General features: G+C 46.4%; 1 long non-coding RNA gene across 3 annotated transcripts in view; it reads left to right on the forward strand.

Moving 5' to 3' along the window:
* LOC137532446 (uncharacterized) overlaps positions 1 to 19,728 on the forward strand; it is a 145,955-nt gene that overhangs the window by 85,908 nt on the left and 40,319 nt on the right. For all 3 annotated transcript variants that reach the window (XR_011023931.1, XR_011023930.1, XR_011023929.1), the window contains exons 5-6: positions 445 to 561; positions 19,303 to 19,414. This is a non-coding gene — a long non-coding RNA (uncharacterized lncRNA). The remainder of the gene's footprint in view (positions 1 to 444; positions 562 to 19,302; positions 19,415 to 19,728) is intronic.

The raw sequence follows: 19,728 nt of genomic DNA on the forward strand, positions 1-19,728 counted from the left end.
GCCATAAAACACGTTTATGGCAGAAAATAGCTTCTGAGAGCAGGAAAAAGACAAAAAGGGTCAATCGTTCATAGATTTTAGTTCTGGCATACTTCATTGCTTGAGTTATTGAGCAGAGTCAATGAAACAGTAAAAACTTAAAAATTATTAAAAATAAAACTGGGGGACATCTAAAGTCAATTTTAGGAGAAAGAGGATAGGTACAATTGTTTATCTCAGCAGTTTATTTTCACCTCGCGTTTTCTTTAAGCAACTAGTTTGAATCAATCCATTAGGCAGGAAGCCAGTTATTGTTCTTGGGTTTTGGAAGAAAACGCCCACAAACACCCAAATAACACAGAAGCTCCATGGAGATGGTGTCCTAGCCAGGATTTGAACCTAGGACTAGCTTTGTAAGTAGCTAGGATAGTTGTTGACTAAAATGATTGTTCCTTACGGTTTCAGGTGACAGTTTACGAGGAATTGCTGCATGTGGAGGACAAGCTGGAGGTATCCCAGTGCAAGGACAGAAGAAGACTGAGTAATCCAGCATTCCTGATCACTGGAGAAGAGGATATTGAGGTCAGGGAACTACTGTAAACACTGTAGACTTTCACCTGAAATAATCATGAACCATCCTTTCAGGATGCAAAAATATTAGGTGTTTATGTTGCTTTATGCAAGGAAGTTAATCGCTCAGTCACTGTGTGGCCTGTATGAAGCAGTGTTATTTCTGTGCATCGGTCCAGCTCTGATGTCATCCTCAATGCTTTACAGAGTACAACGAGCAACTCATCTAACTTAAAGGAGTTATCAGGCAAAAATATGGGTCCCCCACTCTACTTACCCAGGGCTTCCTCCAGCCCCTTGCAGATGAGACATCCCACGCCGCAGCTCCATGCTTATTCTTCGACCGGGTGTCCCCGCCGGTGCAGATGCGACATCCTCTAGTGCAGTGTTTCTCAACATTTTATTAGTATGGACCCCTTTTAAGGCCCTGTACTCACCAAGTACCCCCTAGCATAGTAAACATTATCACAAGTACCCCTTGACAAATATATAAGTAATCATAGTACATGCTAATTTGTTCTAAACAATTTCTAAGCATTTACTATTGCTTTTAATTAGCTAATATACTAAGTTGGTGTTGTTTAAATAAGATTTATCATTTTCTAAAACTCTAAATTTGTTATTCTTGGTTAAGTATATCAAGCCCGAGTACCCCCTGGAACCATCCGAAGTACCCCCTGGGGTACGCGTACCACACGTTGAGAACCTATGCTCTAGTGCACCTGCACGAGCGCTGCTGTCAATCAAGTCCATGTTGTCCGTGGTGTTGGGCTGCCTGTCTAGTGCCAGTAATAAGTGCTAACAAGTGCCTGGCCCTTGCTGGAGAGCAGCAGGCAGATGGGCTCTATTCACAAAACCTCTCATAAATGACTTATCAACTTATTGATAAAAAATAACCTTTCAGCACATTTACAAGCAAAATAATCACTCGAAGTACTTTATATACTCACGTATAAGCCTAATTTTTCATCACAAAAATGTGCTGAGAAGTTACCCCCTCCGCTTATGCGAGTCAGTGCAGTAGAACGGATGGTGAAGTAGGTTTTGTTACTGGCAGAGCATAAAGATCATGCACTAGTGATCTTGCTCTTTCCAGCTGGCTCCCTGCTGTGTCCGTGCCCCCCACCCCTGCAACATGGTGTGCAGAGTGCGCTGCACAAGACTACCTGCGTCCCCTGGCTTGTGGAGAGGAGCATGCCAGCAACTTGTCAGCGGTGCAATGATCAGGGATTCTTCCTGTGTGACAATCGCTGTGTCTCATATCTATGACACCATCTAGTGGCGTTTTGAGACACAGCTGTATCATCCTTGAGGCACATCTTGTTATGGGGAGAGGGGTGACTTGTACTGTGGGAACATCTGGCTATTTCTTGTGTGGAGGGGGCTATACTGGGAAGGGGGATTATATGTGAGTCAATAACTTTTTCCTGGTTTCTGATGGGAAAATTGGGTACCACGGCTTATACGCGGGTCAGCTTGCATGCCCATTGAATTCACCGCCTGTCAGTTGTCCATCTGAAACAGGCCTGATTGTTCCTCCTGAGGTCCCTATTATATTCATAGATATGTAGTTCTCTACAATAGTCTAGGACTAGTTTGGGTAGAAACCATTTAACTTAAAACAAGTTTTTTAGATATGAGTGGAAACAAGAGTGCCCGGAAAATACAGGGAGAAAAAACAAACTCTATGCAGAGAGTGTCCAGGCCTGGAATTGAACTATAGTCGAGATGATCAGTGAGATGCAAATAGTTCAAATTTGATGCAGGATTATGACAGTTATTAATGCAAATCTATGCAGCATAAATATGGACCTGCCAAATCCCGCTTAGGTGGGTTTCGATTGGTTCATTTTCAATCTACATGAATATGCATCATCCTACATTCACATTTGGAGTTATTTGCATCTCTTTGACCATCCCTAGACTCTTTGGTTATGGAAAGCAAGAGTGCCATCCACTTAAAGGGGAACTTCAGCCTAAACAAACATACTGTCATCAAGTTACATTAGTTATGGTAATTAGAATAGATAGGTAATATAATCTCTTACCCACCCTGTTTTAAAAGAACAGGCAAATGTTTGTGATTCATGGGGGCAGCCATCTTTTTGGTTGAAAGGAGGTGACACAAGGAGCAGGAGACACAGTTCCAACTGTCCTGTGTCCTGATTACCCCTCCCAGCTGCACACACTAGGCTTCAAATGTCAAATTCAAAGTGTAAAAAAAAAAAATTGCACCAAAGCAGCAGAAAGAGAACAACAACATCAGAAATCCCATCATGCTTTGCACAGCAACAGGAGAAAAAAGCCCGGGCAGTTTTCTTCTGTGCAGCTAAAAATGAGGTTTGTATAAGGGAAACAAAGTTCTGATGCTGTGAAACTGTTAAAGAAACACCAGGCCTTTTCAGTGCTGCTGAGTCGATTTTTAGTCTGGAGGTTCACTTTAAAGAGGAACTCCAGTGAAAATAAAGTCATATAAGTTGTTCATTTTTACAATAATTGTGTATAAATTATTTAGTCTTTGTTTACCCATTGTAAAATCTTTCCTCTCCCTGATTTACATTCTGACATTTACCACATGGTGACATTTTTACTGCCGGCAGGTGATATCAGTGAAAGAAGATGCTGCTTGCTTTTTTGGCAGTTGAACCCAGCTGTAAAGAGCTGTTATTTCCCACAATGCAATGAGGTTCACAGACAGGAAACTGTGGGAGGGGTTTCACCACAATATCAGCCATACAGAGCCCCCTGCTGATCCGTTTGTGAAAAAGAAAAGATTTCTCATGGGAAAGGGGGTATCAGCTACTGAATGGAATAAAGTTAAATTCTTGGTCACGGTTTCTCTTTAAGCCTGGTACACACATTAAATTTTGATTCACTGGCCAATTTTACCACCTCCATGTACAGATTTTGAACTACTATGAACAAATTGTGTAGGTAAGCTTTCATACTGCATGGAAGTGATAAAATCGGCCAATCAAAATTGGATGTGTGTTTCAGGCTTTAGTCACTATATTAGAGATGCTAATAATTCTGGAATGCATGAAAATGTAATGCAAATTGTTTGCAGCTTGGCATGGCACCAATCAAATCCACTTCCTGTCTGTTTGGATTGGACCAATTCCAAGCAGCACACAGTTAGCATGACATTTTCATGCAAGCCAGAAGTATTTGTGTCTTATTGACCGTAGTCACCAGGCTGTCCATGGGTAGTAGGATTGTACAGTGAGTCACTGACATCTGTTTACTGCTTCACTGGCCATCATCTGTAGAGATAGGGCTGGTGCACACCGAGCGGCTTTTTGGGCGTTTTCAGATCCGCTTGCGGCTGCGGATCTGCTTGGTCAATGTATCTCAATGGGGTGGTGCACACCAGAGCGGGAGGCATTTTGCAGAAACGAAAAATGCCTGGGTGAGGCATTTTTTGGATTTCGGATGCGTTTCTGCCTCAATGTTAAGTATAGGAAAAACGCAAACCGCTCTGAAAAACGCCTGTTCAGAGCGGTTTTGCCGGCGTTTTTGTTACAGAAGCTGTTCAGTAACAGCTTTACTGTAACAATATATGAAATCTACTATACTGAAAACCGCAGCAGCAATCCGCAAAATGCTAGCAAAACGCCTCATAAAAATAAAAAAAAGCGTTTAAAAATCTGCTAGCATTTTGCGGATCTGCTAGCGGGTTTTGGTGTGCACCAGCCCTAATAGCAGATTGTTATACTGTTATGTATTTCTGCCTGTTCTATCCAGGGATGCTTACACATTTTAAAGTAGATAACCATCCAGTTGTCCTGGGCTGGGATTTGATGGATTTGTTGCCCTTAAAGGACGCCTGAAATGGGAGAAGTAAGAGGCTGCCATCAGTGGCGGCACTACACTGGGGCACACTGAGGCACTGCCCCCCCCCCCCAATAATCAATGCCCCCCCCCCCCCCCAATGCTAAGTATACAGTGAACTGTTTACAGGCTCCAGCAGCATACACTGAACATGATACGGTCTGTTAAAAACTCTCCTTGTCAGCCTGAGTTTATGTAGGCTTAAAGAGAACCCGAGGTGGGTTTGAAGAATATTATCTGCATACAGAGGCTGGATCTGCCTATACAGCATAGCCTCTGTTGCTATCCCAAACCCCCCTAAGGTCCCCCTGCACTCTGCAATCCCTCATAAATCACAGCCACGCTGCTGACAAACAGCTTGTCAGAGCTGGCTGTGTTTATCTCTATAGTGTCAGTCTGATGCTCTCCCCGCCTCCTGCAGAACTCCAGTCCCCGCCTGCATCCCTTCCCTCCCTGCTGATTGGAGGGAAGGAATGGGGGCAGGGACCGGAGCTATGCAGGAGGCGGGGGAGCAGCTGAGACTGACACTACAGATGTAAACAAAGCCTCACAGCATGGCTGTGATTTATGAGGGATTGCAGAGTGCAGGGGGACCTTAGTGGGGTTTGGGATAGCAACAGAGGCTGGGCTGTATAGGCAGATCCAGCCTCTGTATGCAGATAACATTCTTTAAACACACCTCGGGTTCTCTTTAAGTAAACCAATGGACCTATCTATTCGCCATAAAGTCAGGAGACAAGACAAAACAAATAACATTTATATCGCGCTTTTCTCCTAGCGGACTCAAAGCGCCAGAGCTGCAGCCACTAGGACGCGCTCTATAGGCAGTAGCAGTGTTAGGGAGACTTGCCAAAGGTCTCCTACTGAATAGGTGCTGGCTTACTGAACAGGCAGAGCCGAGATTCTTTTAAATTAGCCAATAAATGATATTATCCTATTATGTTCTATCTAAATCTCGCCATACAAACATTGATTTTGATCACCCAAATGGGCCCCACCAGCCATCATGCCCCATTTGAATACCCAGCGACGTCCCGGACGAAGAGCACTTCCCGATCCATCTTCCTGCTGGCGGGTACACACAAGGTCACGTGATGGCACAGGACAGGCGCAGACGTGAAGTCAAGCGATTGCGGTACTTTGCGCTGAGTAGTCAGGGATCTTAAAGATTCCATCCCGCCATGACGGTCGTTATCGCCGTGCGTCGCCAAACATTGTTCACATATTGGCACTTGTACCCACATTGCGAGATTGCGGATACGATCGCTCGTCGTTGAAAAAAAAATCACCGGTTGTTGGAAATTTGTTGTAGAAATTACGTAGTGGGTACGGGTCTTAATACTTTTAGCCATAGACCCGGAACAAGCATGCCGATCAGGTGTTTCTGACTGAAGTCTGACTGGATTAGCTTCATGCTTGTTTCAGGTGTGTGATTCAGACACTACTGCAGCCAAGTAGATCAGCAGGATGGCCAAGCAACTGTTATTGTTTCAAAATAAATATGTCAGCCTCCATATCCCTTTCACTTTAGGTGTCCTTTAACCAGGGCCGTGCAGAGAGTCCTTAAGTGGGGGGTGCTCAAATTTAAAAAAGGGGCCTGGCAATGCCTTCGCCCCCATGCCCCCCCCCCCCCCCCTTCCTCATTTCTGGCTAGGGGGGTATTGATTGTCATGCTGCTGAATGCAGATGATGGGTGCCATGTGGGTTCTGGGTGTAAGTACTGAGTGTCGTGTGGGTTCTGGCTATGGTTGGATATCGAGTGTCATGCGGGTGTTGATTGCAAGAACTTAGTGCCATGTAAGATCTGGGTGCTTGTACTGGATGTCATGTGGGTGCTGGGTGCAGGTACCCAGTGTGACATATGTGCGAATACTTGGTGACATGCTGTACTGGGTGCTGGCTATGGGTGGGCTTTGGACATCACATTGGTTTTGAATGCAGGTACTTTGGGTGCGGGTATGGGTTAGGTGGCTACTTGGTGCAGATAGTGGGTGCCATGTGGGAGCTGTGTGCAGGTGTGAGTACTGGGTGCAATTTTAGGCCTAGGTGCAGATACTTGGTGTCATGTGAGTGTGAGTACTGGGTGCCAGATTTGAGGGAAAGGGGTGGCTGATGGGAAAAGTAGAGATCAGTGTGGGTGCTGCAGGAAGGGGCAGGGCCATGCAGAAGATAACCACGGGTGTGGTGCTCAAATTTGAAATCAATTAATCGTGCTAAATTGTGTATGTAATACCCCCTCTCCAGAAAGCATAAGGCAGTCTTAACCCCCCCCCCTCCCCCACACACCTTTATAGCAGTATCAGGCAGCCGCAGTGGGTTAGAGTGGGCACAGTGGAGCCCACTGTGGGGGCACAGACTCACCTTTCATTACTGGGACCTCTGTCCCTCTTGATCAGCACCCAAGCCTCTTTTCAGGCACACAAGTGGTTACCAATATGCAGTGGTTGCTAAGCATTAGTAGATGCAAAACTGCAGTAAGTGCCAAGGTGCAGTTGGTGCCAAGATGCAGTAGATGGTAAGACGCAAAGGTTCACTTTGTGGTAAGTTGCAGTGGGTGCTGAGATGCCAAAGTAAAGTCTGTGTCAAGCTGCTTTGGGTACCAAGGTCCAGTTGGTATTGGGTGTTTATTTGCAGTGGGTGCTATGCAGTATTGGGTGCTGAATGAGTAGCAGATGGTGATAAACCATAGTGGGTGCCATGTGAGTGCTAATTGGTACAGGGAGCCATGTGAGTGTTGGACATGAGTGAGTAGGGAGTGCCATGCATTGTCTGGATGTGTGCCATGGGAGTGTACTGTGTCTCATATGTGTTCGGACCAAGGATGGGTACTGGGTACTATTTGGGTGCTGGCCATGGACGGGTACTAGGTGCATATAATGGCTTTGGAACTCGGTGACGTGTGAGTACTGTGCCATGTGGGTGTTGATTATGGGGGTATGTGGGTCTTAGGTGCAAATACTGAGTGCCAAGTGGGTACTGGGAGTGAGTACATGGTGACATATGGGTGATGGGTGCTGGCTAGTGGGGTATTTGTTGTCATGTGGGTGCTAAAGGAAGATGCTGGGTGCCATGTGAGTTCTGGGTGCTGGCACAGGGTGTCATGTGGATTCTGGCTGTATGGGTGTGTATCAACCATCATGTAGGTGTTGATTGCAGGTACTCAGTCCCTTGTGAGTTCTGGGTGCAAGTACTGGATGTCATATGTGAGTGCTTGGTGTTTGTACTGGGCACTAAGTGGAGGCTTAGTGCAACTGTAACTACTGCAGATGAAACATGTGGGTGTTGGGTGCAGGTACTACTGGGTATCACATAGGTGCAAATACTTGGTGCCGTGCCTGCACTGGGTGCTAGCTCTGGGTGGGTGTTGTGTGTCACGTGGGTTCTGAGTGCAGGTACTTCGGGTGCTAGTACTGGTTATGTGAGTGGGTGCCATGTGGAGACTGTGTGCAGGTGTGAGTAGTGAGTGTATGTCAGAGCTGGGTGCAAGTACTGTGCCATGTAGGTGTAAGTACTGGGTGCCAGCTATAGGGTGAAGGGGTGCAGGTATTGGGTGTCATGTGGCTGTTTGATACAAGTACTAAGTGCCATATTGAGGCCGGATGTATTGGGTGCAGGGTGCTTGGTGCAAGTACTGGGTGCTTGCTATAGTGGGGGTTACTGGTTGAGTGTAATGTGGGTGCTGAATATTGGTGGGATTGCTGTGGGTGCAGGGAGTGGGAGGTCACTGTGGGTACTGCTATGAATGGCATAATTGCTGCTAGGGGAGGTCGAGGTCAGTGTGGTTGATGGGGAAGGGTAGGTCACTGTGGGTGCTGGGGGGAGAAGTAACTGTGGGTGCTGTGGAAAGTAGAGGTCAGTATGGGTGCTGGAGGAAAGGGAGGTCACTGTGGGTCCTTTGGGGGAGATCACTGTGGGTCTCGGGAGGTAGAGGTCATTGTGGGTGCAGAGGGTGGGAGGTCACTATGGGTGCTGCTATGAATGGCATAGTTGCTGCTACGGGAGTTAGAGGTCAGTGTGGGTGCTGGGGGAAGGGTAGGCCACTGTGGGTGCTGGGAGAAGTCAGTGTGGTTACTGGAGGAGGTAGTGGATGCTGGGTGTTGGGAGAAGCCACTGTGGGTGCTGGAAATGGGAGAGGTCACTGTAGGTGCTGCTTTTGGGATGGGAGGTCCCTGTGGGTGCTGCAGGGGACAGGAGGGTAGCCACTGGGGGAGAGAAACATCACTGTGGGTGCTGGGGGAGGAATAGGTCAGTGTGGGTGCTGGGGTAGGCAGGATCACTGCTAGAGCTGGCAGAGCCGGGACAAGGTCCTCCAGCACCCAAGGCTGAGACACCAAAGTGCGCCCCTCTATCCCTCCAGCCCAGCCGTCACACACTGATTGCTATTAAACTAAGAGGTGCCCAGGGCCCCTAACACCTTAACCTATTTTGGTTCCTGGACGTAGAAACTACTTCCAGGAACCATGCGCGTTCCCGCGGCCGATCGCGTGCATGCACGCGCGCTCCCGGCCCGTAGTTCGTTAGCCAGGTAATCAGTGAATCGGGCTATGGTGCCCGATCACTAATTCCTCTCCCCCGCTGAAAAAGCTACAGCTTCTCTCAGAAGCTGCGCCTTTTCTGGCTGTTAACTCCCCCATGCGTCACTCTAAGCGTGTGTTACGCTTAGAGTGACGTCATGTAAACAAACTCATGGCCCCCATCTTGTGGCCAAAAAGTAAAACTACAACTAAAAGTAAAAAAAAAATAAAAACCAACACACATTTACATTAAAAACCTATTGTTTCCATCCCACCTTCCCAAAAATACCCAAATAAAATGTTTAATATAAAAAAAAAAAACATGTAAATAAAAAAAAAAAAACATGTAAATAATTACCTAAGGGTCTAAACTTTTTAAATATCAATGTAAAGATGAAATATTTCTATATTTTTTTTTTATTTTAAACTTGTAAATAGTGATGGATGCAAAACGGAAAAAAATGCACCTTTATTTCCAAATAAAATATTGTCGCCATACATTGTGATAGGGACATAATTTTAACGGTGTAATAACCGGGACATATGGGCAAATACCATACGTGAGTTTTAATTATGGAGGCATGTATTATTTTAAAACTATAATGGCTGAGATTGAGAAATAATGAATTTTTTCAGTTTTTTTATTATTCTTCCTGTTAAAATGCATTTACAGTAAAGTGGCTCTTAGCCGTGTACCCCCCAAAGAAAGTCTAATTGGTGGCGGAAAAAAAAAAGATAGATCAGTTAATTGAGATAAGTAGTGATAAAGTTATAGGCTAATGAATGGGAGGTGAACATTTCTCAAGTGAAAACGACGGAACGCGAATGGGTTAATCTCTAGTTATCTGGCTTGTAGTCACTTCCATGTATCTCCTTTTCTTATTTCTTTCTGCTTCAAACACAATTAAGAATGACAGCTGAATGAATTGTGCCTCCCCTCCTACACTGCGCCCTGAGGCTGGAGCCTCTCCAGGCTATGCCTCGGCCCGGCCCTGAGAGCTGGGGAGGGAGAGGTCACTGTGGGTACTAGGTGGAGGGAGGGGTCACTATGGGTCCTAGGTGGAGGGAGAGATCACTGTGGGTGCTAGGTGGAGGGAGAGGTCACTGTGGGTGCTGGGGGAGGGAGAGGTCACTGTGGGTGCTGGGGGAGGGAGAGGTCACTGTGGGTCCCAGGTGGAGGGAGAGGTCACTGTGGGTGCTAGGTGGAGGGAGAGGTCACTGTGGGTGCTGGGGGAGGGAGAGGTCACTGTGGGTGCTAGGAAGGGAGGGAGAGGTAACTATGGGTCCCAGGTGGAGGGAGAGGTCACTGTGGGTGCTAGGTGGAGGGAGAGGTCACTGTGGGTGCTAGGTGGAGGGAGAGGAGGACACTGTGGATGCTAGGTGAAGGGAGATATCACTGTGGGTACTGGATAGGGAGAGGTCAGTATGGGTCCTAGGTGGAGGGAGAGGTCACTTTGAGTGCTAGGGAAGGGAGTGGTCACTAGGTACTAGGTGGAGGGGGAGGTCACTATGGGTGCTGGGGGAGGTAGAGGTCAGTATGGGTCCTAGGTGGAGGGAGAGGTCAGTATGGGTCCTAGGTGGAGGGAGAGGTTAGTATGCCACACTAGGATTCCTGTCTGGGCTTCTCTACTTGAAAATGTCCCAGGCGGGGGTGGAGCTTCCCGCGGGTGGGCGGGGCTTATCACTATCGGGGCGGGGCTTATTTCGCGCAGCGAGAGGGGCCTTTTTTGAAGATTTTAAAAAGGGGGGTGCCTGGGCACCCAGAGCACCCCCCTGTGCACGTGCCTGCCTCTAACTAATTCCTATTATTCAATCACAGCAGTGGCTTTCTCAAAAAAAAAAAAAAAAAAGTGTTCTGTGAAGACAATGAATGAAGTAACTGTGCGCGATGAGCAATATAATGAGCCACTTTTATTCCACATTCCCCATGACTGGAATCTCCTGATGTCTCGAGTTTGTAGCCATGTGATTATATTTATATAGAAGCTTGTGACCAACATGTAATTTTCCTCTGTACACAGTGCGGAGATCAGTGTTTCCAAACACACACAGGGCTCCATTACATACAACCGTCTCATCCAGGGCCTGGCAAAACTAGCAGTGCTATAATTGCGTTGTGGATTGGGATCGGTTTTTGCTTGCGTGTATACTGTATTTTCGTTAAAGTTCAGATACAGTTTGACCCTTAGACTGCCACCGACCTCTTTAGACGTTTCATAATTGCCGCAGACATTTAAAGATATTGCGCTAAAACTACTTTTGGCTGCCGCCGACGTCGTTAGATGTTGTGGAATTTCTGCGTCTATGACATCTAAAGGCATTTTTCGTAACTGCTGAATTTCCGATTTTCATTTTTTAGAATAACGGTATGCTTGCCTGTTGGATTCATGGACGTTGCTCCTGTAAGTCTTTTTTTATATGAATGATTGCACTTCACCACATTACACTGTAAAGGCCCGGACCCACCTTGCGATTTTCAGATGTTTTTCCCGGCAATTTATGGATCGATGAGCGGTAATTTCTGCGATCTCATGACGTGGGTACAGACGTGTGATCACATGAATGTCGTTTAGCATTCTGCCCAAGGTACCGCTTGAAGTCTCATTTGCGTCATCGCGTGCATAGGCAAACGCAGGGGGGGGGGGGTTACAGCTGCCCAGAATCCAGCCTCAGACCAGGGCTGTTGCCGTGTTTGAGACACCAGAATATCTGCAGGCATCCTGCAGCTCACAGCACTGCCCCCTTTCTTTCCCTGCTAGTTGACTGTGGATGGAGCAGAAGCGTGTGTACAGAGCATGGAGCAGCAGTGTGTGTACAGAGCATGGAGTGGCAGCATGTGTTCAGAGCATGTAACAGCAGCGTGTGTACAGAGCATGGAGCAGCTCTGGGGAACTTAAGAGTCAGGTATGATTACAGCCCTATGCCCTGCTGTGGAAATGCTTCACTTTGCCCTTCATTACCAGTGTCGGCTGTCCTCATTATTATCTGTATCCAAACTGCTCCTGATCCATCCCGTTGTGGATCGGGAGCAGATCGGACATTTAGGAAATAATTGTCAGATCCTGTCAGTCGGACGGGAAATTGCATTATGTGTACCCAGCATGATGTCCTTTCATATTACTATACTGTATTGTGCGTGGCTGAGGGAGACTTTTCAGGAAAACCCCCCTTGAAAATCCTGGGTTTGCCCCTGGCGTGATTGCTTGAAGTTTTGTTTGCGCCTGTCTCGTCCTGCTAGGAAGATGGATCAGGGAGCACTCATCGTCGTGGGAAGTGGCTGTGATGCATCTTCCTTCGTCACAAGGTGAGTATTCAGCTTTAGAAGTTGGGGTTCGAGCACTCTTTTCAACTAGCTAGAGATATGCAAATAAATTGGTGCAGAACTATGCAAATGTTGTTGAAAATCTATGCTAGTTTGAAAAAGGACCAATCTCATGCTTCCAAGATTGGATCAGCCCATTTACAAGATGCATAGATTTTCATCTGTGTCAAATCTCAATTGCTTGCCCTCGAACACAATCCCTACTTACTAATGTGGAACGTGTCAAAACATTCAGTCACCAGCATGCCAAAATAGCTGGCACAAGAGAGTAACTTTTTTTAAAAAAGAGCTGACAGTGTAAAAGTAAATACCCACTAGCAGATCATGGCAAGATGGATCAGGATCAGGGATCACCACCAACGAACAATCGTTCCTCAATCTATCTGGCTGAATCAGGAAGCATCGTTTGCATTGGTGGAAACTAACCATCGTGTAAATAACCATTTACCGTACATGATTATGGTATAACCTGCGCAAGTCAATGAGGATGGAAACGATCCTCAGTGACTTAATTGGACATGTCGGTCGTTCAAAAATGAACAATTGCCGTGTCATGCATTCTTATGCGTTGTTAACAAATTTTCGTTAAACGAGTTAAAAAAAAAAGAAATAGTTTGTTTGCAGAATAGTCCTCAAAAATCACTGGGTGGGTATGGGGCTTAAAGGTTAAAATATGTCAGTTGACCTCAAATTATGACTCCTGTATGTTGCACTGCATTGTGGACTACAGATAGTCCTTGAAATGGTTTTCATATAAAGACGAGTATTTTTAGGAGCTAATCTTTCATCGGATTGGTTTATAAATGGCATAATTTATGCCTAAATTTACATTCCCAGCCGTCATTTATCAGCTAGTAGCTCCATTCAATGTGAATTCCTGTTTATACAGTCCACGTCCTGCTGTAACTCTGCTTCTATAAATACTCTTGTGCTGTCAGACAGGGGATAAGCAGCAGCAGCAATCACCCCTCAGACATACATGTTACTGTCTGTTTTCTGTGTTACAGATAGCTGGTAACAAGGCCATCAGGTATCCTTGTAACAATATACAGCGACAGACTTCCCTGGCCAGACCACCTCTCCCCCCACTGTGTAGTTATATGTTCTGCAGTAGCAGATGGAGTGGATGGAGGCAGCAGGATTTGGGATATTGCCTATATTTGTGTAACCTTATACTGCATGTAGCAGGATCCTGGAAGTGCAGTGTGAGATGGGCCACTGACCTGCAGGGTATCAGCCATGAGGATGGGGAGGGGTCTGCCTCTAATATGTGACATATGGGCATGCATCCTCATAACCATCCAAAGGCAGGAAGTACTTACAACATCAAAGGCTGCCAGCTTCTGCTGCGCTCCATAAATATACTTCAGAGACAAAATATCCATCGTGTACAAACATAGGCTGATCAGGAAGGAGAGACGCTCCCAATGGAGACAGCTCCATTAATAGCCAGGGCAGGGACGGATCTAGAGCAAGTTGCCCCACGTTGCGCCTGGGGCAAGGTCAGGTTTTGGCGCCTAAACTGCCATTCCCCATCCAAATTTTTCCGCCTTTTTAAGAATTCAACAAACTGCGCCTGGGGCAAGAGACCCGCTTGCTCCCCCCTAGATCCGTCCCTGAGCCAGGGCATTGTGTTTGTAGTCCTGGCAGTGGACCCCAGGACTGGCACAGTGGTTGCAGTAAAGGGGGTGTTGGATTTTTATATCCATGCTTCTCACACTAAAAGTTAATAGGAACCTAAAAAAATTCAAACAAAGAGATACTTACCTATGGAGAGGGAAGACGCTGGGTCCTATAGAGCCTTCCATCCCCTCATACAGTCCCCTGGTTCCAGCGCTGTCGCCCCAAAAGCAGTATTCTACTGATCCTTCACATACAGCTCTCTGCTGCTGCAGGAGGCCTCTGAAGTCTTTGGGAGCCCAGCTGCTCCTGAAGATGGGCCGCTCTGTACTGCACCTGCGCAAGGGTGCTCTCTCACGCATGCGCAGTACGGAGCTACCCGACTTTGGGAGGACTCGACTCAGGCTAGTGTCAAATGTTCCCCCTGGTGCCCGTCTGTGAATACTTTACCTGGCGGTGTCCGCCGCTGGCTCTGGGTTCCGCCCTCATACACGCCCCACGAGGTTGCCAGGGTAACGTGGGCATGTGTATGTGACATCACACACGTGCCCACGTTATGCAGACGTTTGTATGTGGATGGAGCCCCGAGCCAGCGCCGGACACCAGCATGTAAAGTATTCACAAACGGGGCACATTTTATACTAAGGGGAACAGTGCCAGGGATTCCGTCGGGGATGTCCCACAATGTTATTTTATTTTAAAATCTACTTTTTAAGGTTTTACTATTTCATTGTTTCTGGTTATTACCATCATGCACCCGATTGAGCATGTCGACCCAACATTTAGTAGCATGTCCGATTGATACATTCCACCAATTTTGGCCCCAAATTGGTCACATCATTGATCGGGCGGCACTAATTTTAATTTAATTATAATCGAAACTGATAGTCGTCCGGCCGCCAAGTCGCTAGATGTATGGCCAGTCTGCCTTTAGAGTTTTGGAAAATTAGGTAAACCATTGATATCTGCAAACTAATACTCAGTCGGCTACCCGAGTCAGTACTGTTGCTGGCATTTTATTATTATTATTTATTATTATTTAGTATTTATATAGCGCCGACATATTACGCAGCACTGTACAGTATATATATATATTGTCTTGTCATTAACTGTCCCTCAAAGGAGCTCACAATCTAATCCCTACTATTATCATATGTCTATGTTTGTATTATGTAGTGTAAGTACTGTAGTCTAGGGCCAATTTTTTTAGGGATGAGCCAATTAACTTATCTGTATGTTTTTGGGATGTGGGAGGAAACCGGAGTACCCGGAGGAAACCCACGCAGACACGGGGAGAACATACAAACTCCTTGCAGATGGTGCCCTGGCTGGGATTCGAACCGGGGACCCAGCGCTGCAAGGCGAGAGTGCTAACCACTACGCCACCGTGCTGGCATAAAACACAGTCGGCTACCCGAGTCAGTTGCTGACATAAAACACATCCCAATGCAAGTGGAAGGTTTTTGCTTATCCCCCCCCCCCCTCCCAAAACACACACACACACACACGTACACACACACACACTATATACACACACACACGTACACACACACACACACACACACACACTATATACACACACACACGTTACACACACACACACGTACACACACACACGTTTCTTACTACCAGGGGTAAGGATGTGTGGGTGTAGCTATTCCCAATGCAAAATGGGTGTAAATATGTGTGCTGGACTGGAGGCTGGTTCCACTCAAGCACAACTTGGAACAGAGTAACCAGCAAATAGTAGAGTGAGAGTGTATTTAGAGTCAGTTGCAGCTTTAGCCTAAATTGGCTGTTCAGCTGCTATACCTCTCCTCTATGCTCGTCTAATGAGACCAGAGCTCTGACATGGGCTGTACATGCTGGAGGATGTTTTGATGTGGTGGTGGGATGCTCTGCTATTTTTTATTCTAGTTGACAACCACACTGTATATATGTATAGGCACAGCAATATATGTTATCACCCTTTGTCACCTCAGCATGTTCATCCCTTCTATGAAGGGTTGATTACTCTAAATCAGTCTTTCTCAACCAGGGTTCCATGGAACCCCGGGGTTCCTTGAGGACTCTGCATGGGTTCCTTGGCATTTTCCCCTATCGTGGAGGAAGTATAATAGAGCACATTATAATAGGAGGTACTGTAAAACGAAGCCTTATGCTGGGAATACACGTTTCGTTTTTGCCTTCGTTTTAGCCTTCGATTCGTTCAGTAAACGAATCGAGTGTTGAAAACGTATGTGAAAATAGTCATAATCTCATTATAGTTTCGATTAATAGACCCCAAAAACGAACGACTCGTGATCGAACATGTTTGATATTATCTCTCTTTATCCATCTAATCGAGCCATTGGTAGGCTTGATGGCTGTTCAGATCGATTATATGTTCGTTTATGTTAGTCCGTCCCTGTAAAAAGGGATTTTCGTTTCGTTTCTTTGCAGCCTTCGATTATTGGAAAAACGAAACCATCAGAATCGGAAAAAAAAAACGACACCGTGGGTGGTGATATTAACCGTACGTTCGATTATTTCGGGAACGAAAAGCACAAAATGCACAATCGAAACGAAGGCTAAAACGAAGGCAAAAACGAAACGTGTATTCCCAGCATAACACTGGGGGTCAGAATAATAATGAGCACAATATAATGAGTGGCAGTGTAATAGGAGTTAGTGAAATTAACAGCCTAACCTACTTTTTTTTTTTTTCAAAAATCAATTTTTATTGTTTTTCAAAACAGGTTTAGCATAACACAGATAATGAAACATTTGGCATTGAGGATGATACAGATGTCTAGGTATATATCTGACGTGTAGGGCACCATTAGAGTGGAAACAAAAGAGAAATATTGAGCAAACACAAGGTGTCACCGTTTAACACATTCATTTATATAATATTTCAGGTACGCCTAATTAGGATGGACCAATGTTATGGTGACCGAGATTGCTGGTGGCCTAACCAACCTTCCCTAACCTACTTTTAAAGGGAAGGTTCAGGTTCAGTTTCAGTTCTGTACAGTGCGGCCTGGCCAGGTCGGGTCGGCCACCGGGAGCCTGCGGAGCGGCGCCGAGGGCACCTCCTGCCTGCCACGGGCTGGAGGAAGCCCCAGGTAAGTGGATTCGGATTTTTATTTTTTACCAACTGTCCCTGAACCTTCCCTTTAAAGACCATGCCTCCAGAAAAATAAATGCAGGGGTTCCTCGAGATTAAAAATTTGTTTGCAGGGGTTCCTTGAGATCCAAATGTTATTTGCAGGGTTCCTCCAGGTTAAAAAGGTTGAGAAAGGCTGGTCTAAATAGACGAGCATAGAGGAGTATAGTAGAAGTATAGGGGGGGAGATAAGCAAAAACCTTCGGGGTGTGTTTTATGTCACACGGGCAACAATAGTTTAGGTCCTGACAGACAACATTTTATGAAACCATTGATATCTCCCTGATTTAGATATTCAACCAGATTTCAGCAGCAGTAGCAACAGTGCCTAATGGTAACTGGGATACCCAAGCCTCACCACAATCTGAGAGAAATCTATTATAGGAAAGATCATTCCATAAACAGGAGTGAGCTTTCCCACTAAAAGTATTGTACAGTCTCATAATGCACATGTTGTGGTGCCAAGTATTCATGAAACAGAGCTTTTCAAAAAGGAAATGGCCCCTGAGTCACTGACATTCTCCAAGGCTGGCGAACAGTGGAGAACTTAAGTGATCCTTCAAATCTAGGCTTAATTTGTAGAGAAGAAAAATAAAGCTAAAGTGAATAGGACCTGCCTATAAAAAAGAATGAACCAGATACGTACCCAAGGAGGGGCTATGGGTGCTATAGAGCCTTCCTGCTCCTCTCACCGATCCCTCGTTCCAGTACTGGCTCCCCCGGTATCATGATTTGACCAGATTGGTCAAATACTGCTTTCTGCCGCCGAAGGAGGCTCTAGAAGTCTTCGGGAGCCCGAGTGCTCCTGAAGACGGGCTGCTTCGTACTGCACCTGCGCGAGCACGCACTCTCACGTGCTCAGACAGGCATGTACAGGCAGGCAACAAAGAGCCGCCCACCAAACACCCCCCCCCCCTTTAGAATCTCCAGCCGGAGGAGGCTTCAGAAATCGTCTGGAGCACTCGGCTCCCAAAGACTTCTGAAGCCTCCTCCGGCGGGGGATTCTAACAGGGGAGCCAGCGTTGCAACGAGGGCACCGTGAGAGGAGCGGGAAGGCTCTGTAGGACCCAGAGCCTTCCCTCTTTGCAGGTAAGTATCTGGTTCTTGTTATTTTTAATCCCCATTCGCTTGAATGGGTGGCAAACATTTTCAACCTTGACCAAGTTCTTTGGAGCTCTTTAGGAGGATTGATGAAAGGTTAGAGAAATAGCAGTTATGTAGCCAGAGAGGTCTCTTGGGGGAAAAAATTGCTGCTATTAATAATAATTCCTTTTTTTGTATAGCGCCTTTCTCCTGTCGGACTCAAAGCGCTTGCGAGGCAGCCACTAGAGCGCACTCAGTAGGCAGTAGCAGTGTTAGGGAGACTTGCCCAATGAACTCCTTACTGAATAGGTGCTGGCTTACCGAGTCGGAAGAGCCAGGATTTGAACCCAGGACTCCTACATCAGAGGCAGAGCCCTTAACCATTACACTATCCAGCCACTATTAGTGCACCACATGTCCCAGGCAGCCCTCCTTTAACTTGTATGATAGGACTACAGGCCTCATCATTCACCATTACTGAACCACAAGTTCCTGCCAGCCCTCTTCCCATCCTGTATGTTGGCACTACATGCCCCATCAGCCCCTATTACTGCACCACAACTGCCAGCCCTCCTGTGTTCTGTATGGAGGCACTATATGTCCCAGCAGCCCCTGTTACTGGCCACTAGAACACCAGGAACAGCTGTATGGGTGGGTGCGACCAGGGAGCAATGATAACTAGATCACCAAAGATACCTCTACAATAGTACAACCCGATAAAATAGAATATTTTGACATACTAGACAAGACAAGACAAATAACATTTATATCACGCTTTTCTCCTGGCGGACTCAAAGCGCCAGAGCAGCAGCCACTAGGGCGCGCTCTATAGGCAGTAGCAGTGTTAGGGGACTTGCCAAAGGTCTCCTACTGAATAGGTGCTGGCTTACTGAACAGGCAGAGCCAAGATTCGAACCCAGGTCTCCTGTGTCAGAGGCAGAGCCCTTAACCATTACACCATCCATACTACCTCATCGATTGACTCTACCTGTTTAGACTGGGCAGTATTAATCGATGAAGTATAACACATCAAGGACCTCAGCCATATTAGAAGCAGGCTGGGCTAGGTAACCTCTGGGCTCTGTGCCCTCTACATAGTGCTAGGTCTGTACATGGGAGCAGAGGACCTCAGCCATATTGCAAGCAGACTGGGTTAGGTGAGCTCTAAGAGTGTCATATGGATCCTTTCATGTTTTAACTGGTATTAATACTCTTTCACCCCCTCTCCACTTCAGGAATAGAAGAGCTTTGAAGATAAGGAAATGTGCAAGATAAATGGCCCATCAGCGGAAGCTTCAGATGCGTATTAACTCCTTCCCCATCACACAGGAGGCTCAGGCACAGCTGGTAAGAGGCATTCAGTGATCATGGGTCATCTGCTGACATTGTATCAATCTGATGATATAAAGAAGATCCCACTGAAGAGTCAGAGGTCAGCTCTTCATCATTCTGGACATTGAGGTGCAATCTGTGACCCCACCAAGCGGCAGTACCGGGGCCCACGTCACGGGTCAGAGGTCTATTCGGCTCTGTCGCCAGGGGAAGGACAGGCTGTGCAGACCTCCTCAGGGACAATAGAATCCAGATTAGATTTCTCTTCATTTAAATAACAAAAACAGCTCAATCCATATCTGACCCTGATTATTATGCTCTTTCAGATG

Source organism: Hyperolius riggenbachi, chromosome 9 (genome assembly GCF_040937935.1).
Source record: "Hyperolius riggenbachi isolate aHypRig1 chromosome 9, aHypRig1.pri, whole genome shotgun sequence".
Classification (NCBI taxonomy): Eukaryota; Metazoa; Chordata; class Amphibia; order Anura; family Hyperoliidae; genus Hyperolius; species Hyperolius riggenbachi.